Below are 26,829 nucleotides of genomic sequence, written 5' to 3'. Positions count from 1 at the left end.
ATGGACTGTGAGATTCTTCAACAGTTTGACATAGGGAATGAAGAGGTACTGGAGGTTTTGGCACGCTTAAAAGTGGACAAATCTCCAGACCCAGGTCAGTTATAACCCAGGCTACTGAGGGAGGCAAGGAAAGAAATTTCAGGGACTCTGGCACTAATTTTTAATTCCTTTCTGGGTATAGAAGAGGTGCCAGAGTACTGGAGGACGGCTAATGTGGTTCCACCTTTCAAGAAGAGTTGTAGAGATGAACGATTACAGACCAGTGAGTCCAACATCATTGGTAGGGAAACTATTAAAGAAAATCTGGAAGAGAAAATTAATCTCCACTTGAGGTAAGGTTTGATAAGGGAGAGGGTGACTTTATCAGAGGGAGGCCATGCCTAACCAATTTGTCTTAATTTTTAGAGGGGGTGATCAGGTGTGTGAATGAGGGCAGTGCAGTTGATATCGTTTCTATGGATCTCAGCCACGCCTTTGACAAGATCCCACATGGGATCTGGGGTAACTTGGCAAGATGCATCCAAAACTGGCTTAATACTGGGTGACAGAGGGTTGTGGTAGAAGGCTGTTTGTGTGACTGAAGAACATTGTCCAGTGGCATACCACAGGGATCAGTGCTAGGAACCTTATTGTTTGTGATAGATATAAACTATATAGATGAGAATGAGGGGAGGATGATAAAGTAAGTTTGCGGATGGTTAGGGTGGTTAATAGTGAAGAATGAAGGTCTTAGCTTGCAGGAAAATATAGACAGGTGCATGGGCAGAGCAGTGGCAGATGAAATTTAGCTCTGAAAAGCATGAGGTGATGTACTTTGGAAGGAGTAACAAGACAAGAGAATATTCAACGAATGGTAGGACACTAGGAAGCTCAGTGGAACAGAGGGATCTTGGGGTGCTTGTCCCTGCAGGTAACAAGACAGTGTAATTAATAAAGATTGCATATGGAACATGGATGGCACAGTAGTACCGCTCATGCCCCATATGCAGTGGTTAGCACTGCTGCCTCACAGTGCTAGGGGCCCAGGTTCGATTCCCGGCTTGGGTCACTGTCTGTGTGGAGTTTGCACGTTCTCCCTGTGTCTGTGTGGGTTTCCTCCGAGTTCTCCGGTTTCCTCCCACAGTCCAAAGATGTGCTGGTTAGGTGCATTGGCCATGCAAAATTGTCCCTCAGTGTACCCAAACAGGCGCCGGAGTGTGGCAACTAGGGGATTTTCACAGAAACTTCATTGCAATATTAATGTAAGCCTACTTATGACTAATGACTTTACCTCACTTGCCTTTATTAATCATGGTATAGATTATAAGAGCAAGGAGGTTATGTTGGAGCTATACAAAACTTTGGTTAGGCCACATCTGGAGTACTGTGTGCAGTTCTGCTCGCCTCACTATAGGAAGGATGTGATTGCACTAGAGTGGGTACAGAGGAGGTTCACCAGGATGTTGCCTGGGTTTGGAGCATTTGAGCTATGAGGAGAGGCTTGATAGGCTTTAGATTGTTTTTTCTTAGAGCAGAGAGGGCCAAGAAGGGGACTTGATTGAGGTGTATAAGATTTTGAGGGGTATGGGCAAGGTGGATAGGAAGCAACTGTTCCCCATAGTTGAAGAATCAATGATAAGGTGACATAATTTTAAGTGTGGGGCAGAAGGTTTAGAGGGGATTTGAGGAAATTCTTTTTCACCCAGAGTGTGGTGGGAGTCTGGAATGCGCTGCCTGGGGTGATAGAGGCAGGAAACCTCACAATCATTAAAAAAGAAAGACAGAGACTGAGGGGAGACCTGATAGAGGTCTACAAAATTATGAGAGGCATAGACAGGGTGGATAGTCAGAGCTTTTTCCCAGGGTGGAAGAGTCAATTACAAGGGGGCACAGATTCAAGGTGAGAGGGGAAAATTTAAGGGAGATGTGCAGGAGTGCCTGGAACATGCTGCCAGAGGAGATGGTGGAAGCAGGCACATTAACAACATTTAAGAGGCATCTGGATGGGTACATGAATAGGGAGAGAATCATGGGATATGAACCAAGGGCAGAAGGCTTTTTTTTAGTTTAGTTGGGGCATCATGATCGGCATGGGCTTGGAGGACCGAAAGGCCTGTTCCTGTGCTTTACTTTTCTTTATTCTTTGTAGATGGATGAGCACTTGAAATCTCGTAACATTCAAAGCTATGGGAAGTGCTGGAAAGTGGAATTAGTGTAGATTTAGTGGAGTTTTGTCAGTGCAGTCATGATGGGCCAAAGGGCCTCTTCTGCACTGTATGACTCGATGACTATGATGTGTCCCCTCTAATATTTCTGCCACTTTAAATTTATGCTCCCTAGTCACTGACCTCTCTGCTATGGTAAATAGGCCCTTCCCATCCACTCTATCTAGATCCCTCGCAAGTTTGTACATCTCAATCAAATCTCCCCTCAGCCTCTTTTGTTGCAAGGAGAATTATCCCAGCCTATCCAATTTTTCCTCATAGCAGCAATTTTTCAGTCTTCAAAACATCCTTTGAATCCTTTCCAGTGCAATTTCATCCTTTCTGGAATGACGCACAATAATCAAATTGTGACCTAACTAATGTTTTATACAGTTACAGTATAAGCTCCCTGCTGTTATTGTCTATATGTTGGCTAAAAAATGAAAGGATTCCATATGCCTTCTTAACTAGCTGTTCTGCTACTTCAGGTATCTGTGGATATCACTTCCTCTACACCTCTTAATATCCTCCCATTTAGAACATAGAACAGTACAGCATAGGAACAGGCCCCTTGGCCCTTGATGTTGTGCCGACATGACACCAAATGAAACTAATCCTTTCTGACTGCTCTTGGTCCATATCCCTCTATTCCTTGCATATTCATGTGCTTATCTAAATGCCCCTTAAACGCACCTATTGTATCTGCCTCCACCAGCACCATTGGCAGCAGGTTCCAGACACCTAGGGCTCTTTGTAAAAAAAACTTGCCTCTCATCTCCTTTGAACTTTCCACTTCCCTCCTTAAGTGTAGGCCCCGTAGTATTAGATATTACAACTCAGGGGAGGTCTCCCCTCAGTCTCCGCCGCTCCAGAGAAAATAACCCCAGTTTGTCCAGCCTCTCCTTATAGCTCATACCGTCTAATCCAGGCAGCACCCTGGTAAACCTCTTCTGCACCCTCTCCAAAGTTTCCATATCCTTCCTGTAATGTAGTGACCAGAATTGAACACAATAAACTAAGGGCCTGATTTTACCATTTTGAGTCAAAGTGCCGAATCTGGGCGTCAAATAGATCCGAGCCTGGAATCCTCTTTCCAGCGCGCCCATAAGTGTTTTGCCGGCTCCAGTCCGAACCGCGCAGTGGGCGGGGCTTAGCGCTGCCGGACCGATCGGAGCCCTGAACTGCGCATGCGCAGTTCAAAAAGAAATCTGAAGCAGCCCGCCCGGGCGGGGAGAAAAAAGCAGAGAGAGCAGCTCTCTGACCCAGATCATCTGTGGGGGGGGGGGAGGGGGCGTGACGGATCATCCTCTGGGGGGGGAGGTGGGAGGAGGAGAGGGGGTGTGACGGATCATCCTCTGGTGGGGGGGTGGGAGGATGGGGGGATGTGTGGCAGTGTGTGACGAGAGACTGTGTTATTTTTCTTGATGAAGAGCTTCAATGAATACTTCTAACTTCTCTTGAATCTCACAAACCCTTTTGAGGTCCTCTGCTAGTTGCACTCACCTTCCTGTCAACAGTTGAATTTTTTTAGCATTGTCATCAGCAAAACCCTCCAACACTTCTTTCACATTCTTTTCGAGGCGTCTCACTTCAGTATTTGTTAGCTGTTGTCGGAGTGTGTTTGCTGTAATTTATTTTTCCTAGTTTAAGTGAGAGGCGGAAGTAGGCCGGCCGCAGGGTGACCTGGGAAGGAATTATTTATTTTTTTATAAGCGCGCGGGAGGTTTAAAAAGTAGGCCGCACTATCCAGCGGGCAGCGTCCTTAGCGGGCAGCGGAGTGAGCAGGTAGCAGAGTGAGGGCTGAAGGGCTTTGGCTCAACGGGCTTAGGCGGAAATGAGCGAGGCAGGGTAGGTTTAGTTCTTAGTTTTTAAAAACTTAAAAACAAAGCAAATAAAATAAGGATGGAGAGTCAGGTGATGTGTTGTTCCTGCATGATGTGGGAGCTGGTGGACCCCATTGTGGTTCCCAGTGAGCATCTCTGCAGTAAGTGCTGGTTGCTTGAGGAACTCCGGCTCAGGGTTGATGAGCTGGATTCTGAGCTTCAGACACTGCGACACATCAGGGAGGGGGAGAGTTACCTGGACACTGTGTTTCAGGAGGCAGTCACACCCCTTGGACTAACTAGCTTGAATTCAGCCAGTGGTCAGGGACAAGAGGGTTTGGCTGCAAGTGAGGCAGGTAGCGGGATCCAGGAGGTAGAGTTCCAGGAGCCTCAGTCCCTGAACCTGTCCAACAGGTTCGAGATTCTTGCTCCCTGTGTGGACGGGAACAGGGACTGCAGGGACGATGAGCAAACTGACCACAGCACCGTGGTACAGGGAGCCGTTCAAGTGGGGGGAGAAAAAAGAAATGTAGTCGTAATCGGGGATAGTATGGTTAGGGGCATTGACACTGTTCTCTGTGACCAGGATCGAGAATCCCAAAGGTTGTGTTGCCTGCCTGGTGCTCGGGTTCAGGATATCTCATCTGGGCTGCAGAGGAATTTGAGTGGGGGGGGGTAAAAATCCAGTTGTCGTGGTCCATGTAGGTACCAACGACATAGGTAGAACAGGAACAGAGGTTCTGCTAAGGGAGTATGAAAAGCTAGGAGCTAAATTAAAAAGCAGAACCAAAAAGGTAATAATCTCTGGATTACTACCTGAGTCACGAGCAAATTGGCACAGAGTCAATAAGATTAAGGAGGTAAATGCGTGGCTCAAAGATTGGTGTGGGAGGAATGGGTTTGAATTCATGGGACATTGGCATCAGTATTGGGGAAGAGGGGACCTGTTCCGATGGGATGGTCTTCATCTGAATCGTGCTGGAACCAGAGTCCTGGCGAATCATATAACTAGGGCTTTAGATAGGGTTTAAACTAAATAGTGGGGGGCTAGGGGGGAGGGGGGGGGGAGGGTTCAGTTGTATGGAGAATTAGAAAATCAAAGGTAATTAGTAGGAGTGCAGGTTAATGATGAGGACTTTCAACTAGTTAAAGGAGCCGAGGGCTCAGGAGAGGTTAGTAAAGTTTCCAGACCATGTAATAGAACAGAGAGTATAGAAGGTGGCAGGAATCTAACCTCAAGCAGAATAAAAAAGGTGACAAGCATGAGAAGGGAGGTGGTCAACACAGTGCAAGGAGATGGTCTGGGGAAGAATAACCAGTCTGTGACAGGAAGGGACAGAGCATGCAAACAAAGGAATGCACTAACAAATCGGGTCGAGGTAAGAAAGACTAACATAAAGACACTTTACCTGAATGCATGTAGCATTCGAAACAAAGTGAATGAGTTGACGGCACAAATCAGTACAAATGGGTATGATCTAGTGGCCATTACAGAAACGTGGTTGCAGGGTGACCAGGACTGGGAACTAAATATCCAGGGGTATCAGACAATTCGGAAGGTTAGACAGGAAGAAAAAGGAGCTGGGGTAGCTCTGTTAATTAAGGATAACACAGTAAGAGTTTTAACAACACCAGGTTAAAGTCCAACAAGTTTATTTGGTAGCAAATGCCATTAGCTTTCGGAGCGCTGCTCCTTCGTCAGGTTTGAGAGCAGATATCCACTCCATCTGACGAAGGAGCAGCGCTCTGAAAGCTAATGGCATTTGCTACCAAATAAACCTGTTGGACTTTAACCTGGTGTTGTTAAAACTCTTATTATGTTTACCCCAGTCCAATGCCGGCATCACAATTAAGGATAACATCAGGGCGGTAGTGAGAGACGATATAGGCTCTAAGGAGCAAAATGTGGAATCAATGTGTGTGGAGATAAGGAATAGTAAGGGGTAAAAGTCACTGGTGGGCGTAGTCTGTAGACCCTAAATAATAACTTCAAGGTGGGTCGGGCTATAAACAAACAAATAACAGATGCATGTAAAAATGGAACAGCAATAATCATGGGGGATTTTAACCTCCATATTGATTGGTCAACTCAAGTTGGACGCGGTGGACTTGAGGAAGAGTTCTTAGAATGCTGTCACGATAGCTTCCTCGAACAGTGTTACAGAACCTACGAGGGAGCAAGCTATCTTGGATCTGGTCCTGTGTAATGAGACAGGTAAAATTAATGATCTCCTTGTGAGGGATCCTCTTGGAATGAGTGATCACAATATGGTTGAATTTCTAATACAGATGGAGGGTGAGAAAGTAGGGTCCCAAACCAGTGTCCTCTGCTTGAACAAGGGGGATTACAATAGGATGAGGGTGGAGTTGGCTAATGTAGACTGGGAACACAGACTAATTGGTGGGACAGTTGAGGAACAGTGGAGGATTTCTAAGGAGATTTTTCTCAGTACTCAGCAAAAATATATTCCAGTGAAAAAGAAGGAATGTAAGAAAAGGGATAACCAGCCATGGATAACTAAGGAAATAAAGGAGAGTATCAAATTAAAAACCAATGCATACAGAGTGGCCAAAATTAGTGGGGAACTCGAAGATTGGGAAGGCTTTAAAAAACAACAAAGAACTACTAAGAAAGCAATAAAGAAAGGAAAGATAGATTATGAAAGTAAACTAGCACAAAATATAAAAACTGATAGTAAAAGTTTTTACAAATATATAAAACGGAAAAGAATGGCTAAAGTAAATGTTGGTCCCTTAGAAGACGAGAAGGGGGATTTAATAATGGGAAATGAGGAAATGGCCGAGGCCTTAAACAAGTTTTTTGTGTCGGTCTTCACAGTGGAAGACACAAATAGCACACCAATAATTGACGGTCATGGGACCGTAGGGGATGAGGACCTTAAAACGATCACTATTACTAAAGAGTTAGTGCTAGGTAGGCTAATGGGAGTAAAGGTAGACAAGTCCCCTGGTCTGGATGGAATGCAACCCAGGGTACTAAAAGAAATGGCAGAAGTAATAGCAGATGCTTTAGTTGTAATTTATGAAAATTCACTGGACTCTGGGGAGGTGCCAGCTGATTGGAAAACAGCTAATGTAACGCCATTGTTTAAAAAAGGAGATAGACAAAAGGCAGGTAACTACAGGCCGGTTAGCTTAACATCCGTAGTTGGGAAAATGCTGGAATCTATCATTAAGGAAGAAATAGCAGGACACCTGGAAAAGAATGGTTCAGTCAAGCAGACGCAGCATGGATTCATGAAGGGAAAGTCATGTTTGACTAATTTACAGGAATTTTTTGAGGATATAACGAGTGCGGTTGACAGAGGGGAACCGGTGGATGTGGTGTATGTGGATTTCCAGAAGGCATTCGATAAGGTGCCTCACAAAAGGTTGCTGCATAAGATAAAGGTACATGGAGTTGGGGGTAAAGTGTTAGCGTGGATTGAGGATTGGCTATCTAACAGAAAGCAGAGAGTCAGAATAAATGGGTGCTTTTCCGGTTGGCAATCAGTGACTAGTGGCGTGCCGCAGGGATCGGTGCTGGGGCCTCAACTATTTACCATGTACAGAGACGATCTGGAGGAGGGGACCGAGTGTAAGGTAACAAAGTTTGCGGATGACATAAAGATGAGTGGGAAAGCAAATTGCATGGAGGACACTGAGAGTCTGCAGAGAGATTTGGATAGGCTAAGTGAGTGGGCGAGGATCTGGCAGATGGAGTATAACGTTGGTAAGTGTGAGGTTATCCACTTTGGAAGGAATAATAGTAAAATGGACTATTATTTAAACGGTGAAAAATTGCAACATGCTACAGTGCAGAGGGACCTGGAGGTCCTTGTGCATGAATTACAAAAATTCAGTTTGCAGGTGCAGCAGGTAATCAAGAAGGCAAATGGAATGTTGGCCTTTATCGCGAGAGGGATGGAGTATAAAAGCAGGGAGGTCATGCTGCAACTGTACAGGGTACTGGTGGGGCCGCACCTAGAGTACTGTGTACAATTTTGGTCCCCTTATTTAAGAAAGGATATATTAGCTTTGGAGGGGGTACAAAGAAGGTTCACCAGGTTGATTCCGGAGATGAGGGAGTTAGCTTATGAGGAGAGATTGAGTAGACTCATTGGAGTTTAGAAGGTTGAAGGGAGATCTTATAGAGACATATAAGATAATGAAGGGGCTAGACAGGGTAGAAGCAGCGAGGTTATTTCCACTTACAATGGAAACAAGAACTAGGGGGCATAGCCTCAAAATACGGGGGTGTCAATTTAGAACAGAGTTGAGGAGGAACTTCTTCTCCCAGAGGGTAGTGAATCTTTGGAATTCTCTGCCCAATGAAGCAGTAGAGGCTACCTCGTTAAATGTGTTTAAGTCACAGATAGATAGATTTTTAACCATTAAGGGAATTAAGGGTTATGGGGAGCGGGCGGGTAAGTGGAACTGAACCCACTATCAGATCAGCCATGATCTTATTGAATGGCGGAGCAGGCTTGAGGGGCTAGATGGCCTACTCCTGCTCCTATTTCTTATGTTCTTATGTTCTTATATAATAGCTAGCATTCGCTGAATGCGCCAGAACAGGATAACGTTATTGCATTCAAGCTCAGAATCTATCAAAATGCCTTTGGTAATAGTGGAAACCTCTTCTGCAGAGATTACAATGGTTCAGCAATTCCATTAGGAAGTGTTTTCGGTAAACTTGGTACCAAGTATCTTTAATCAGAATGGTGTCCACATCTACATCTTTGGCCTCCAGGTTTTTACGAACTGTTGTAACTTCATCATTAGCAAGATAAGCTGTATGTTCCTCAGTGATTTTTAGCAGCCGATCCAGTTCGGTTTTGGTTTCATTTCGAACATGCTGTTCTGGAGACCATGATTTCCAGTAGAACCACCTTTGTTGCCAATCTGGCCCCACCATATCACGAATTACAGATTCAGTATCTCGAAGACGGGTTTGCAAGGTTTCTTCCAGGAAATGGATAGCTGCATCCCACTGCTGTTTGTCAGATATGGAACGATCTTCTAAAGCATTGTGCTGGATGACTCGCAGACTGTCTTCAGCCTGCTCATCCCATCTGTGACGTTTTATACCATCTTGGATACAAAGGATAATGGCAGTAGGGTTCTGCATGTAAGCCTTGCTTATGCTAAAAATTATATCCTTGGTGTCGACAGCCATTCCTGGTGTTACAGTACTGATAACACCAGGAAGATTGACCAGTACCATTCATTATCCTTTGTATCCAAGATGGTTCAGTAGATGCTGTACGCAGTATTGTAACTGACTTGGTGAGCCAGATGGACCCACAAGGCAGAAGGACCATCTTTGTGTTGACCAAAGTGGATCTAGCTAGAAAAACCTAGCCAGTGCAAGTCGGATTCAACAGATTGTGGAAGGCAAGTTGTTTCCAATGAAGGCTTTGAGTTACTTTGCAGTTGTTACCAGTAGAGGCAACACCAATGAAGGTATTGATTCCATAAAAGATTGTGAAGGAGAGTTCTTTCAGAATTCAAAATTGTTGAAGACAGGGATGCTGAAAGCACATCAAGTGACAACTAAGAACTTGAACCTCGCAGTTTCAGACTGTTTCTGGAAGATGGTGCGCGAGTCTGTGGAACAACAGGCTGATGCATTTAAAGCTACTCGCTTCAACCTTGAAACTGAATGGAAGAACAGCTATCCTCGGCTGAGGGAACTCGACAGGAATGAACTATACGAGAAGACGAAGAATGGAATTCTGGATGAAGTGATCAGCTTAGGTCAGGTTACTCCAAAACACTGGGAAGAGATTCTACAAAGGAAACTGTGGGAAAGAGTCTCTACACAAGTGATAGAGAATATTTACCTTCCTGCTGCCCAGTCTGTGAATTCAGGCACATTCAATACCACAGTGGACATCAAGGTAAAGCAGTGGACTGACAAACAGTTGCCTCACAAAGCAGTAGAGGTTGCTTGGGGAACCTTGGAGGATGAATTTGCTCGATTTATGTCAGAGCACAAAGGGAAGGACCATGATGATATCTTTGACAAACTAAAACATGCTGTTAAAGATGAAAGTATAAAACGTCACAGATGGAATGAGCAGGCTGAAGACAGTCTGCGAGTCATCCAGCACAATGCTTCAGAAGATCGTTCCATATCTGACAAACAGCAGTGGGATGCAGCTATCCATTTCCTGGAAGAAACCTTGCAAACCCGTCTTCAAGATACTGAATCTGTAATTCGTGATATGGTGGGGCCAGATTGGCAACAAAGGTGGTTCTACTGGAAATCACGGTCTCCAGAACAGCATGTTCGAAGTGAAACCAAAACCAAACTGGAACGGCTGCTAAACATCACTGAGGAACATACAGCTTATCTTGCTAATGGAAGGATGGTGGAGGGAGACCAGCGATCGAGGTAGGTTGGGGGGCCTGCCTCCCAGGGGTGTCCGATCCCGGGGGGGGTCTGCCGGGGGGGCCTGCCTCCCAGGGGTGTCCGATCCCGGGGGGGGGTCTGCCAGGGGGGCCTGCCTCCCAGGGGTGTCCGATTATGGGAGGGGGAGGGGGTCTGCCGGGAGGGCCTGCCTCCCAGGGGGGTCTGATCCGGGGCGGGGCGGGGGGGGGGGGGGGGGGGGTGTCTACCGGGATGGTTAGCGGTGGGGGGGTCCGCGAAGGATGGTCGAGGAGGATGGGCTTTGGACGTTCCCCTGCAGAATAGAAATCTGCTTCGGACTTTTATTCTGCAGGTCGCTAAAAGCGCGGACCCGGAACGGGCCAGAAGACGGTAAAGTGGGATTTGGCGGTAGGGTTGGGTGCGCGGTTCATTAAGTCGATTTAAATCGTCGGGCCGCCCGATTCGGGCGTGGGCCGGAGCCGCGCCCGAATCGGGTGTCGGTAAAGCCGCGATATGCTCAGAATTGGGGCGGCACGGTAGCACAGTGGTTAGCACTGCTGCTTCACAGCTCCAGCGACCTGGGTTCGATTCCCGGCTTGGGTCACTGTCTGTGCGGATTGCACATTCTCCTTGTGTCTGCGTGGGTTTCCTCCAGGTGCTCCGGTTTCCTCCCACAGTCCAAAGATGTGTGGGTTAGGTTGATTGGCCAGGTTAAAAAAATTGCCCCTTAGAGTCCTGGGATGCATAGGTTAGAGGGATTAGCGGGTAAAATATGTGGGGGTAGGGCCTGGGTGGGATTGTGGTCGGTGCAGACTCGATGGGCCGAATGGCCTCCTTCTGCACTGTAGGGATTCTATGATTCTATGATTTCCATGCTGACTTTCCCTAATTAGGCCATGCTTTTCCAAAAACAGTAAGTCCTATTCCTAAGAATCCTTTCCCTAAGAATCCTCTCCAATAGCTTCTCGACCACCGATGTGAGACTCACCGGTCTATAGTTTCCTGAATTATCCCTATTTCCTTTCTCGAAGATGTGGAGATGCCGGCGTTTGACTGGGGTGGACACAATAAGAAGTCCCACAACACCAGGTTAAAGTCCAACAGGTTTATTTGGTTACACGAGCTTTCCGAGCGCTGCTCCTTCATCAGTTGAGTGAGTGATCCTTTCTCAAACAGAGAAACAACATTAACTACTTGCCAGTCCTCTTCAATGGCTGGCGAGGATACAAAGATCTTTGTCAGGGTCACAACAATCTCCTCTCTTGCTCTCCCAATAACATGGGATATTTTTGTGTTGTCTGCAAATTTGGCTACAGTACATTCACTTCCTTCCTCTAAGTCATTAATATATATTGTAAACAGTTGCGGTCCCAGCACTGATCCCTGTGGAATACCACTGGTTACAGGTTGCCAACCTGAAAAAGAATCCCTTATCTCCACTCACTGTTTCCTGTCAATTAGCTAATTCTCCACCCGTGCCAATATGCTACCTCCAACATGGGCTATTATCTTATGATTTAACCTTTCATGAGGTACCTTGTTGAATGCCTTCTGGAAGTTCAAAAACAACACATTTACTGGTTCCCCTTTATCCACTCCAGTTGAAACTGCCTCAAAAACCTCTAATAAATTAGTCAGTTACGATTTCCCTTTCATGAAGACATGCTGACTCTGCTTGATTAGTGTGTTAATTATAAGTATTTAGTAATATAGATCATAATTTTCCAAATGTGCTATTACTTCCTTAATAATTGATTCTAACATTTTTCCAACAATAGATGTCAGGCTAATTGGCCTATAGTTACCTACTTTTTGTCTCCCTCCCTTTTTGATTTAGGATGTCACATTGGCTGTTTTTCAAAACTCGGGTACTTCTCCAGAATCCAGGGATTTTTGTAAAATTATAACCAATGCATCCATTGGTTAATTTAAAGGGGTAAGAGTGGCAGGAGAACTCCATGCCATGGTATGCTCATTGTGCTCCATGTGGGAGGCCAGGAACATTTCCAGTGCCCGAGGCCACCATGTGTGCAGGAAGTATCTCCAGCTGCAGATCCTGGAAGCTTGGATTTAGGAGCTGGAGCAGCAATTGGGAACACTGGGCAGCACCTGTGAAGCTGAGAATATCATGGTTAGCACGTATAGCGTGGTGGTCACACCACAGGCTAAGATTCCCCAGGATGGAAAGGAATGGGTGACCACCAGGCAGAGCAAGAGGACAAGACAGGCAGTGCTGGAATCTCCTGTGGCCATTCCCCTGCAAAACAGATAGATTGTTTTGGATACTGTTGAGGGGAATGGCCTTTCAGGGGAAAACAGCAACAGCCAAATTTGTTGCACCATGGTTGATCCTGCTGCAGAGGGGAGGAGTAAAAAGTATAATAATGCAATAGTTATAGAGGATTCAATTGTAAGGGGAATTACAGACGTTTCTGTGGCCACAAACAAGACTCCAGGATGGTATGTTGCCTCCCTAGGGTCAAGAATGTCTTGGAGAGATTGCAGGACATTCTGGAGGGGGGAGGGTGAACTGCCAATAGTTGTGGTACACATCAGTAGCAATGACATAGGTTAAAAAAAGATTAAGTCCTGAAAACCAAATATAGGAAGTCAAGAAGTAAGTTGAAAAGTCGGACCTCAAAGGTAGTGATCTCAGTATTGCTACCAGTGCCACGTGCCAGAGTATAAATACCAGGATACATCAGATGAATGCGTGGCCTGAAAGAAGGTGCAAGGTGGAGGGTTTCAGATTCTTGAGACATTGGGATTGGTTCTGGTGGAGGTGGGACAAGTACAAACTGGACGGGTTACACCTGGGTAAGACCAGAACTGATGTCCTAGGCTGAGTATTTGCTAGAAGGACAAAATTCCATTTGCCTTCTTAAAACACAACATATCCTCAAAAAATTGATTGTGTCAAACATATCTAACGTAAACCAGCAAGGTTTCACAATCTGTAATCTCATGCTGACTTTAAACGAGAAATAAGTTGTACTTCTAAATTCTCAGCAATATCACTAGTTTGGCGAGCCACTGCGTTATCACTAAGTGGAATGCATTACAGTTTGTCAGCTGACTTCTCATCTGGGACTGTGCGAGCTATGTCTAATGTTGCAGGAAGAATTAATCTCTCTGCAACATTGTGAGGCATTTTCTCTTTAGCTATGTGGTAAACTAGCATATATGAGACTAATTGTGCAATGTTAAATTTCTACTAAGAGCTTGAGCTGATGATTTCAGTTCTTGCTGCATACTTCGAAAAAAATCCAAAGATTTGTTCTCGAGATTGCCATACTTAGTATTCAGATGTCTTTGCAGTTTTGAGGGTTTTAAACTCTCTTTTGCCAGTATTTCCTGGCATTTAGCACACAGGGCTTTGCATCCTGGTTTGTGTTGCCACAATTAACAAACAATACCTTAAGAAATCGTCTTTATACTGCTCTGTTCCTGATTTTAGTTTCTTCTTTGTAGGTTGTTCACTGGAGGCCCTGGTGCTCTGTACAGAGCGAACAGTAGTACTGCATTGTCCAGTCGTGGACTCTCCGAAGCAGCTCTCTCCAGTAGATTCCGATGTGAGATCCTGGTCAGTAGGTACGCTGCCTCTTGAAGTCTATGGCCGTGTTTTACTTGTCACAAAACAATCCATGTCCACAGTTTTCCTGTCTAGCTCACAAGTGAAAGAAGCTTGCCTCCAAGTGAATCCATGCCAAAAGCATGGGCACACTAACCTGCTCACCATTGCCTCTTATGATCAAAGCCTGCTATTATGTTTATTTCAGCTCTTGATGCACAGAAGTTGGCTTCTCCAGCCAGAAGATGTTACAAATCTCTTCCACTTCTGCTCGAGATGCACACCCGATGGTCTCAGTGCTTCATTCTATCCATCCCCTATATGGCTCATTAACATAATTGAGTAAAATATTGAGGCACTGGGGTTTGGCCGCATTTAGAATAGTGCGCCTAAGTCTGGTGATCTTTGAGGAACACCATGACCCTTTTTACACCCACCCACCGGTCGCGACCCCCATTTTGGCCTGTTCTAGATGGTAGCCGTTGTGGGTTTTGAAGGTCCTGTCTAAGGACCCTTGGTGAGTTTATGCAGTGCATCTTGTAGATGGTGCACACGGCTTCTACTGTCCATCAGTGGTGGAGGGAGTGAATGTTCTTGAAATCTCGACTTCCGAGTTTGACTTTAACACAAACACACATTAACACAAGATACTTAACCGACAGATGGTCTTTATTTTACTTGCCAGCAAGGGGAGGGTTCCTGACGCAATAGGTCAAAAACACCACTTCACCAGACAAAGAAAATCATCACGGTTTATACAGTTCTACAGCTCACAGTCAGCTGCACACAATCCAATCAAAAGGGTTACAAATAACATACATTACATATTGATCCAATAGAATGAAATACTGAACAACCCTGAACCATATGACCACGATTCCTTGTGGGATACCCCAATATATCATCCTTGTGAACTGTCCTTTAGTCTCATGTCTCTATTTTGATAACAGCCTCACAAAACATCTTCACTAAAACAGTCTCACATGGGTATCCTTCAATTGACAAAGGGGGCCTACTAAAGCCATAAGTATTTTATGGCCTTATCAGTGAAGTTAACTGAATCTCGAAGGAATGTGGTCAAATCAACTTGCCTTCAGGATATTCCCTGATTATAGCCCTGATAAGTTTGTATGTCGCCAACAACAATGAAACACATGTATACATTGTTTATCAATCCAATGACTGAGCACTTTAGCACTATCTACTGTGGTGATATAAACAGGGCCTAGTTTTAAGGCTGATAAAATTGGATATCCTAAATTAAAGAATTGGGCACATTGAAATCAAACACAGTCAAACCTCGGGCAGGCCAATTGTACAATACACAAATGTGTCTGGGCCTGACCCATCAACCACCCATCAAAGGTCGTTACACTCTACTTGAGACTTAGCAGGAGATCATGGCACCTCATTGAAATGCATCGGTCTATTGTTAGAAGCCCAGATCGGGCCAGACTTTCTGTCACCAAGAGATCCTGTAGAAACCTTACCTGATAACAAGTTTAACAACATGGAGATGGATACCTGGGGGGCGGACCCTGGTGTCCTGTCAGGCAGACATCAAGAAACTCACTGGGTATTGGAACCCCCTCCTGGGACCTCATTGGCCGGAAGCCAGAGAAGTTTCTGGAAAGGCAAGCAGGCTGGGGATAAAGGGACACACTTCGAGTCACACAGGAGCGAAGACTCGACAGGGGAGACAGCTGTGACCATTCGGAAGACTGACCAGACAAGGAAGGAAGGAAGAAGCGGCCATCGAGACTCACCTTCGTGACAACAGACCAGAGGGACTCAGAGAATCGGGCCTGCAGTTTAACCAAGCCATCTTTACGGGTAGTATACTTGAATCTGCTGGGGTATCCTCTTGTTTTATGTGGGTAATTTAAGGGTTAATAGTGTTATTATTAATAAACTTGTTGAACCTTTACTTGTGTTTGCCCTTTGTCCACCTTGCAAATAAGGGCACCGGGGTAAAACCTTGGAGTAAGTAAACTGGTTGAAAGTATCTGAGAATTAACAGGTACAACACTACAATTTTGAGGGGTGCCAGCATGTATCGTTAGTCCTTATCAGTTCCCACCATAACTCTTTCGTTAGCTGTGACATTAATGTCTTTCTGACTCTGTTTTGATTAGAAACTGTGAAACTCTCTCTAAAACTCTCTCTTGTATCAGTTGTTTCTGATAAGGTGACTGGTAAGGCTATTAAGTGTCCTTTATGGCCTTGTGGTTCCAACAGTTGGATACCTTAAAGGAATGTATTTAACTCATGTTTAGTATCACACGGTACTCTGTAACTGTTCGCCATGTTAACAAAGTTTCTTTGTTTAACTTCTAAAAATGAATAGAAGATAAATTTATATGTGTAGACTAATTACACATACCTTTAAAACTACAAAGTATTTAAAACACCTAATTACAATTACTAACTGATGCGCGTTATCATACACGAGGCTTGATGCTCAGGAAATAAAGGCTTTTATTTGCTGTAACAAAGCAGCGAACAATTAGATACACGATCCCAGACTGAGGGGCTCCAGCCAGAGCAGGGACCTTTATACCTCTCCCAGGAGGCGGAGCCCGACTGGGATGTACCACAACACTACAATACAAAGGTGTAACAACCCCACCCTAACCCCAACAGCAACAAGTAGCACAACCCAACAGTAACATATGTACATCCTTGTAGTACTGGCCAGACCCTGGCTCAGTACTATCCAGTGGGAACCAACGATGGTTCACCACACTAACAAACTTGCTCTCCATTGATTTAAAGTGAATTCTATATCTAACTTGATGAAACAAAAGCCCCAGCAGAACCTGGCAATCTTATAGTAGCCCTTTCTTTTCAATCTTTCTACAATGTTTGTAAAAGGGGTGCCAATCAAGTGGGTTGCTTTGTCCTGGATGGTGTTGAGTTCTCGAGTAGTTGTGTACAATTCTGCTGCTGGTGATGTGCTATTTAATTTAGCACAGTGGTAGTACTACACAACACAATGGAGGGCTTCTTTACGTGAAGATGGGATTTTATCTCCAGGAGACTGTGCGGTGATCACTGTTGCCGATGCTGTCATGGGCAGATGCTTCTACGGCAGGCAGGTTTGGTGAGGCGGAGGTCAAATTTTTTTTTCCCTCTTGTTGGTTCCCTCATTACCTGTCTCAGTCTCAGTCTGGCAGCTATGTCATGTAGGACCAGGCCGCTCTTGTTGATGGACATTGTAGTCCCCTACGCATGCTGTGCTCTTGCTACCCTCAGTGCTTCCTCCAAGTGGAACCCATTTCTGTCATGTGGACTAATTCCTAGCCAAAACTCCTTGTCCTTGATGGAAAGCTCTAAGTTTTGCCTTGCTTTCCTGCCATTCCACTTGTACTTGCTGTTGTACAATCTCTTTAGTTTTCTACAGATTGAAGCGGAACGTAGTTGTCTTTATATCATTAGTAACGCAGGAGAGGTCTTGGTCATGGAAGGTGCAGTTTTCCTATACACCATTAGGAACTTGTTAAGACATTCATTCCAAGGAAGAGGAAGCATGTTAACAGGAGGATGAGGCAACCATGGCTGACAAGGGAAGTCAGGGATATCATAAAAGCAAAAGAAAGCATACTATGAGGTGAGGAATAGTGGGAAGCCAGAGGATTGGGAAGCCTTTAAAAGCAAGCAGAGGACAACTAAAAAAAACAATAAGGGTGCAGGAGATGAAATATGAGGGGAAGCTACCTAGTAATATAAAAGAAGATTGCAAGAGTTTTTTTTGATATATAAAAGGTAAGAGAGAGGCAAGAATGGACATTGGACTGCTGGAAAATGAGGCTGCAGAAGTAGTAATAGGGGAACAAAGAAATTGCAGAGGAAATGAATGGGTATTTTGTATCAATCTTCACAGTGGAAGACACCAGTAACATGCCAGAACTTCAAGAGAGTCAGGGGACAGAGGTAAATGTAGTGGCTATCACTAAGGAGAAGGTGCTAGGGAAGCTGAAAGGTCTAAGGGTGATAAATCACCCGGACTGGCCAGGGTTCTGAAGAAGATAGCTGAGGAGTTTGTGGAGGCATTGGTGGTGATCTTTCAGGAATCACTGGCATCAAGGAAGGTCAGGTTCCGCACACATGAGGACGGCCTCAACCAGGATATTGGGTTCATGTCACACTATCTGTAACCCCCACAACTTGCCTGGATGTGCAAAATCTCACTAGCTGTCCTGTCTGGAGACAATACACATCTCTTTAACCGGTGTTTAATGCTCCCTCCACTCACATTGTCTGTACCTTTAAGACTTGATTAGCTGTAAAGACTCACATTCCAATCATTATTCATGTAAATTGAGTTTGTGTCTTTGTGCCCTGTTTGTGACCAGAACTCCCACCCACCTGACGAAGGAACAGCCTGTTCTGAAAGCTAGTGGCTTTTGCTACCAAATAAACCTGTTGGACTTCAACCTGGTGTTGTTAGACTTCTTACTGTGTCAAGGAAGGTCCCAGAGAACTGGAAAAAGGCGAATGTAACACCCCTTTTTAAAAACGGAGGGAGGCAGAAGATGGGAAATTATAGGCTAGTGAGCCTGACCTCTGTTGTGGGTGAGTTCTTGGAGTCCATTATTAAGGATGAAATTGCAGAGTATTTAGAGATGCTTGGTAAAATAGGGCTGAGTCAGCACAGCTTCGTCAAAGGGAGGTCATGTCTGACAAATCTGTTAGAATTCTTTGAGGAGGTAATGAAGAAGTTAGACAAAGGAGAGCCAGTGGACGTGATTTATTTGGATTTTCAGAAAGCCTTTGACAAGGTGCTTTACAGAAGGCTGCTAAATAAGCTAACAGCCAATGGTGTTAGAGGCAAGGTACTGGCATGGATAGAAGATTGGCTGACAGACAGAAGGCAGAGAGTGAGGATAAGGAGGTGCTTTTCAGAATGGCTGTTGGTGACTAGTGGTGTTCCACAGGGGTCAATGTTGGGACCACAACTTTTCACTATATACATTAATGATCTGGAAGATGGAACTGACGGCATGGTTGCTAAATTTGTGGATGATACAAAGATATGTAGAGGGACTGACAGTGTTGAGGAAGTGGGGAGGCGGCAGAATGACTTGGACAGGCTAGGAGAGTGGGCAAAGAAGTAGCAGATAGATTACAATATGGGGAAGTGTGAGGTAATGCACTTTGGTAGGAAGAATAGAGGGTTAGACTATTTTCTAAATGGAGAAAGGCTTCGGAAATCTGAAGCACGAATGGACTTGGGAGTCCTGGTTCAGGACTCTCTTAAAGTTAACATGCAGGTTCAGCTGGCAGTTAGGAAGGCAAATTAAAGCACTCTGTGACCTGCCATACCTTTCAGTGCAGTGCTGACCTTGTTGGTTTTGAGCATTTTCAGCTTTTTCTCTGCAATCTGTGGAGGCTTCAGCATAGCCTGCAGCTTTCAGGACAATGCTGTCCATGTAGGTTATTTTCTCTCTCTTTATTATCTTTTTAATTCTCATAGAAACATAGAAACATGGAAAAACTACAGCACAATACAGGCCCTTCAGCCCACAAAGTTGTGCCAAACATGTCCCTACCTTAGCGATTACTAGGCTTACCTATAACCCTCTATCTTACTAAGTTCCATGTACTTATCTAAAAGTCTCTTAAAAGACCCTATCGAATCCGCCTCCACCACCGTTGCTGGCAGCCCATTCCAGGCACCCACCACCCCCGTGAAAAACGTACCCCTGACATCTCCTCTGTACCTACTCCCCAGCACCTTAAACCTGTGTCCTCTTGTGGCAACCATTTCAGCCCTAGGAAAAAGCCTCTGACTGTCCACTTGATCAATACCTCTCTTTTGTTGAATTCTGAATTTATCCCAGTCTTTGGGGCTCTCACTGACTTATGCTTCCTTGCATGCTTTTTCTTTCAACTTAATATTCTCCTTAACTTCCTTGGTTAGTCATGATTGATTTATCCCTCTTTTAGAATCTTTCCTCCTTACTGGGATATATTTTTGCTGAGAGTCATGAATAACTTCCTTACATGTCAGCCGCTTGCTTACTGACTTTCCTGCTAATCTATCTGCCCAGTCCACTTTAGCTAACTCTATCCTCATTTCATTGTAATTCCCATTATTCAAGTTAAACACATTTGTTTCTCATTCTTGACTGAATACTAAATTCTATCATGTTATGATCATGATTTCCTCGGTCATCTTTTACTTTGAGGTCATTTATTAAACCTGCCTTATTACCCATTACCAGATCCAAGATAGCCTGTTCGCTGGTTGTCCTAGGAAACTATCCCAAATGCGCTCTATGAATTTGTTGTTGTTAGCTGCCCTTTTACAAGCAACATGAAGATTATAGTCATCAATACCCATTGCTCTATTCTTTTTATATGCTCCTACTATCACAAAAAAAGGTATGAATAATATACCATAAGTTCTGAGAAACACAAGTTTTAGTGAGCAGCTGAAGGAAATCAGTATCAGTAGAGAACTAGTTTTGGGAAAATTAATGGGATTGAGGGTGGATAAATCTCCAGGGCCTGATAATCTTCATCCCAAAGTACTTAAAGAAATGGCCCGAGAAACAGTAGATATATTGGTGGTCATTTTCCAAAGCTCTTTGGATCTGGACTGGTTTCTACGGATTGGAGGATAGCTGATGTAAGCCCACTATTCAAAAAGGGAGTTAGAGATTATAGACCAGTGAGCCTAATGTCGGTTGTAGGGAAGTTCCTAGAGTCCATTATCAAGGATTTCATAGCACAGCATTTGGAAAGAGTCATAGAGTCATAGAGGTTTGCAGCATGGAAACAGGCCCTTCGGCCCAACTTGTCCATGCCGCCCTTTTTTTTTTAAACCCCTAAGCTAATCCCAATTGCCTGCATTTGGCCCATATCCATCTATGCCCATCTTATCCATGTAACTACCTAAATGCTTTTTAAAAAACAAAATTGTACCCGCCTATACTACTACCTCTGGCAGCTTATTCCAGACACTCACCACCCTCTGTGTAAAAATATTGCTCCTCTGGACGCTTTTGTATCTCTCCCCTAGCGGTTGTATAAGCAGACAAAGTCGGCATGGATTTATGAAAGGAAAATCATGCTTGACAAATCTGGAATTTTTTGAGGATGTAACTAAAGAGTTGACCAGGAAGAACCAATGGATGTGCCTTATTTAGACTTTCAGAAGGCTTTTGACAAGGTCTTACATAACAGATCTCTGTGTAGAGTTAAAGCGCATGGGGTTGTGGGTCGTGTCTTGAGACGGATAGAAAGGCAGGAAGCAAAAAGCTGGAATAAATGGATCTTTTTTCAATTGGCAGGTAGTGATTAATGGGGTACAGCAGGGATCTGTGCTAGGACTCCAACTGTTCACATTATATATTAATGATTTGGACAAGGGAACTAAATATATTATCTCCAAATTTGCAGATGATACAAAGTTAGGTGGGAGGGTGAGCTGTGAGGAAGATGCAGAAATGCTTCAATGTGATTTAGAGTCATAGAGGTTTACAGCATGGAAACAGGCCCTTCGGCCCAATTTGTCCATGCCGCCCCTTTTTTAACCCCTAAGCTAGTCTGAATTGCCCGCAGTTGGCCCATATCCCTCTATACCAATCTTATCCATGTAACTGTCTAAATGCTTTTTAAAAGACAAAATTGTACCCGCCTCTACTACTACCAGACACTCACCACCCTCTGTGTGAAAAAATTGCCCGTCTGGACACTTTTGTATCTCTCCCCTCTCACCTTAAACTGATGCCCTCTAGTTTTAGACTCCCCTACCTTTGGGGAAAAGATATTGACTATCTAGCTGATCTATGCCCCTCATTATTTTATAGACCTCTTTAAGATCACCCCTCAGCCTCCTACGCACCAGAGAAAAAGTCCCAGTCTATCCAGCCTCTCCTTATAACTCAAACTATCAAGTCCCGATAGCATCCTAGTAAATCTTTTCTGCACTCTTTCTAGTTTAATAATATCCTTTCTATAATAGGGTGACCAGAACTATACACAGTATTCCAAGTGTGGCCTTACCAATGTCTTGTACAACTTCAACAAGACGTCCCAACTCCTGTATTCAATGTTCTGACCAATGAAACCAAGCATGCCGAATGCCTTCTTCACCATTCTGTCCACCTGTGACTCGACTTTCAAAGAGCTATGAACCTGTAGCCCTAGATCTCTTTGTTCTATAAATCTCCACAACACCCTAGCATTAACTGAGTAAGTCCTGCCCTGGTTCGATTGACCAAAGTGCATCACTTTGCACTTATCTAAATTAAACTCTGTCTGCCATTCGTCAGCCCATTGGCCCATTTGATCAAGATCCATTGCAATCCTAGATAACCTTCTTCACTGTCCACTATGCCACCAATCTTGGTGTCATCTGCAAACTTGCTAACCAGGCCTCCTAAATTCTCATCCAAATCGTTAATATAAATGACAAATAACAGTGGACCCAGCACCGATCCCTGAGGCACACCGCTTGTCACAGGCCTCCAGTTTGAAAAACAACCCTCTGCAACCACCCTCTGTCTTCTGTCAACAAGCCAATTTTGTATCCTTTTGGCTATCTCATCCTGGATCCTGTGAGATTTAACTTTATGCAACAACCTACCACGCGGTACCTTGTCAAAGGCCTTGCTAAAGTCCATCTAGACAATGTCAACTGCACTTCCCTCATCTACCTTCTTGGTTACCCCTTCAAAAAACTCAATCAAATTTGTGAGACATAATTTTCCACTCACAAAACCATGCTGACTGTCCCTAATCCCTGCGTCTGCGTGGGTTTCCTCCGGGTGCTCTGGTTTCCTCCTACATTCTGAAAGATGTGCTGGTTAGGTGCATTGACCCGAACAGGTGCCAGACTGTGGCAACTCGGGGAATTTCACAGTAACTTCATTGCAGTGTTAATGTAAGCCTTACTTGTGACTAATAAATAAACTTTACTTTAATCAGTCCTTGTGTCTCTAAATGCCTGTAGATCCTGTCTTTCAAAATACCTTCTAACAACTTACCCACTACAGATGTGAGGCTCACCGGCTGTAGTTCCCAGGTTTTTCCCTGCAGCCCTTTTTAAACAAAGGCACAACATTTGTCACCCTCCAATCTTCAGGCACCTCACCTGTGACTATCGGTGATTCAAATATCTCTGCTAGGGGACTCGCAATTTCCTCCTGAGCCTCCCACAATGTCCTGGGATACACTTCATCAGGTCCCATTTGGACAGGTTGAGTGAGTGGGCATATGCATGGAAGATGCAGTATAATGTGAATACATGTGACATTATCCACTTAGCAAAAATAGGAAGGCAGATTATTATTTGAATGGGTGTAAATTCAGTGGATCTTGGTATCGTCGTGCATCAGTTGCTGAAAGTAAGTGCACAGGTACAGCAGGCAATAAAGAAGGAAAATAGTATGTTGGCCTTCATAGCGAGAAGATTTGAATAGGGGTGATTTACTGCAATTGTGAGGCCACACCTAGAGTATTGTGTGCAGTTTTGGTGTCCTTATCTGAGAAAGGATGTCCTTGCTATAGAGGGAGTGCAGCGAAGGTTTACCAGGCTGATTTCTGGGATGGCAGGACTGTCATATGACGAGAGACTAAATCAATCTGGATTATATTCATTGGAGTTTAGAAGAGTGAGAGGAGATCTCATAGAAACTTATAAAATTCGAACAGGATTAGATTCAGAAAGAATGTTCGCGATGGTAGGGGTGTCCAGAACTAGGGGTCATAGTCTGAGGATAAGAGTTAAACATTTTGGGACTGAGATGAGGAGAAATTTCTTCACCCAGAGAGTGATGAATCTGTTAAATTTAACAAAGAACGAAGAAAAGTACTGCACAGGAACAGGCCCTTCGGCCCTGCGCCAATCATGATGTCTGCCTAAACTAAAACTATGCACTTACGGAGTCCATATCCTTCCATTCCCATCCTATTTGTCTAGTTGTGCCTTAAATGCCACTATCATCCCTGCTCCCACCACCTCCCTGGGCAGCGCGTTCCAGACATTCACCACCCTCTCTGTGAAAAAAAACTTCCCTCGCACAGATCTCCTCCTTTATTACCATAGAAAGTACTTGAGGCCAAAACATTGTGTGATTTCAAGAATTAGATATAGCTCTTGGGGCTAAAGGGTTCAAGGGATATGGGGGGAAGGCAGGATCAAGGCATTGAATTTGATGATCAGCCATGATCAAAATGAATGGTGGAGCAAGCTGGAAGGGCCGAATGGCCTTCTCCTGCTTCCATTTTCTATGTATGTTACGATTTTTTGATTTGTACCCTTCCCTACAGATTGGCTACTGTTTGTGTGTCTATACATTACTCCTACAAATGTGTTCTTTCCCTTGCTGTTTTTTTACCTCCACCCAAATGAACTCTACATCATTCGAACCTAGATCATCTTTCACAACTGTTCTAATTTCATCTCTTATTAACAGTGCTACCCCACTACCTTTTCCTTCCCTCCTGTCTTTCTGAAAGTTCAAATATCCCTGAATATTTCGTTCCACATTTTGATCTCCTTATAACCATATCTCGTGATGGCCAGGAGATCACAGAAATCATATTCGTCTACCTCTATTTCTGCCGTCACTTCATCCACCTTATTCATTAAGATACAAAGCCTTTGGGCTTGACTTTTTGCAATTTTTAATCAGTTTAAACCCTCCACAACCATATCATAAGACCATAACCATAAGACATAGGAGCAGAATTAGGCCATTCAGCCCACCGAGTCTGCTCCACCATTCAATCATGGCTGATACGATGCTCATCCCCATTCTCCTGCTTTCTCCCCATAACCCTATTTTGATCCCCTTATTGATCAAGAACCTATCCATCTCTGTCTTAAAGACACTCAATGGCCTCCACATACCTCTGTGGCAATGAGTTCCACAGATTCAACACCCTCTGGCTGAAGAGATTCCTCCTCATCTCAGTTTTAAAGGGTCGTCCCTTTAGCCTGAGGTTGTGCCCTCGAGTTCGAGTCTCTCCCACTAGTGCAAACATCCTCTCCACGTCCACTCTATTTAGACTTCTCAGTATTCTATAAGTTTAATTAGATTGCCTCTCATAGAACATAGAACATAGAACAGTACAGCACAGAACAGGCCCTTCGGCCCACGATGTTGTGCCGAGCTTTATCTGAAACCAAGATCAAGCTATCCCACTCCCTATCATCCTGGTGTGCTCCATGTGCCTATCCAATAACCGCTTAAATGTTCCTAAAGTGTCTGACTCCACTATCACTGCAGGCAGTCCATTCCACACCCCAACCACTCTCTGCGTAAAGAACCTACCTCTGATATCCTTCCTGTATCTCCCACCGCGAACCCTATAGTTATGCCCCCTTGTAATAGCTCCATCCACCCGAGGAAATAGTCTTTGAATGTTCACTCTATCTATCCCCTTCATCATTTTATAAACCTCTATTAAGTCTCCCCTCAGCCTCCTCCGCTCCAGAGAGAGCAGCCCTAGCTCCCGCAACCTTTCCTCATAAGACCTACCCTCCAAACCAGGCAGCATCCTGGTAAATCTCCTCTGCATTCTTTCCAGCGCTTCCACATCCTTCCTATAGTGAGGTGACCAGAACTGCACACAATACTCCAAATGTGGTCTCACCAATGTCCTGTACAGTTGATATCCAGGTTAAAAATTGCCCCTTAGAGTCCTGGGATGCGTAGGTTAGAGGGATTAGTGGGTAAATATGTGGGGGTAGGGCCTGGGTGGGATTGTGGTCGGTGCAGACTCGATGGGCCGAATGGCCTCCTTCTGCACTGTAGGGTTTCTATGATTTCTATGATCTATGAGTTGCAGCATAACCCCACGGCTCTTAAACTCCAACCCCCTGTTAATAAAAGCTAACACACTAAAGGCCTTCTTCACAGCTCTATCCACTTGAGTGGCAACCTTTAGAGATCTGTGGATATGAACCCCAAGATCTCTCTGTTCCTCCACAGTCTTCAGAAGCCTACCTTTGACCCTGTAATCCTCTCATCCTTCTAAACTCCATCGAGTATAGACCCAGACTCCTCAACCGCTCCTCATATGACAAATCCTTCATTGCTGGGATCATTCTTGTGAACCTCCTTTGAGGGCCAAAAGTGCTCACAATATTCCAAATGGGGTCTGACCAGAGCATAATACAGCCTTAGCAGTACATCCCTGCTCTTGTATTCTAGCCCTCTAAAAACTCCTCACGCCTCAGCCTGCCTTTGTTCTAGCCATTTACCTGCCCTTGGATGAGAAACCTGCAAGAATGGATTGGCTGCCTGCCCATGTTGCCCATGCAACTTAAAAGTCCATCAGCAATTGTAGTCAATTGGAGAGATAACCCTTTCAAGTGGTTTTCGTAATTGTCAGCAAGCGCACTACCGATCCCTACCTGCATCCACCCACCAAAATATTGCGTGAGTGCATGATGTCATCATAATGCATGCTCAACTCATCATGCGCGATTTAACACGTTTCCAGATACGGTGTGTATCCCGCACAGGCACGTCAAATTCTGCCCTTTGTTTTAATTTCTAACTTCTTTTGTGGATTTACAGATCATCACAGTACGAGGTCAGCACTGCACTGAAAGGTATGGAAGGTCACTGAGACCGGAAATTGCTCTATCTGACAGGTTTCATACAATTGATGACTTCAAGGAAGGTGCCAGGTTGCATCTAAAGGAGGATGCAATTCCTACAATCAATGTGCCAAGGAAATGCACATACAATTGAAGCTCAAAATGGAGCTCAATGAGATGGAGTGCAATGGAATCACCTGTCACGTGCACCAGCATACCATGGGTGCAGCTCCATTTACTCACACTTTGGAAAAATATGGCAATCTCAGGATTTGCTTAGGTCTGAGGTGGCTAATTTAGTCCTCATGCAAAAT

At 44.5% G+C, this 26,829-nt stretch overlaps 1 pseudogene; it reads left to right on the top strand.

The window, feature by feature from the left end:
• On the top strand, positions 1 to 26,669 carry LOC144507048 (dynamin-like GTPase OPA1, mitochondrial; annotated as a pseudogene).
• Positions 26,670 to 26,829: the final 160 nt, after the last annotated feature.

The sequence above is a fragment of the Mustelus asterias genome, chromosome 1 (assembly GCF_964213995.1).
Source record: "Mustelus asterias chromosome 1, sMusAst1.hap1.1, whole genome shotgun sequence".
Taxonomy (NCBI): domain Eukaryota; kingdom Metazoa; phylum Chordata; class Chondrichthyes; order Carcharhiniformes; family Triakidae; genus Mustelus; species Mustelus asterias.
Note: the sequence above shows the minus strand (reverse complement) of the source record. Positions and strands in the feature narration are given on the sequence as shown.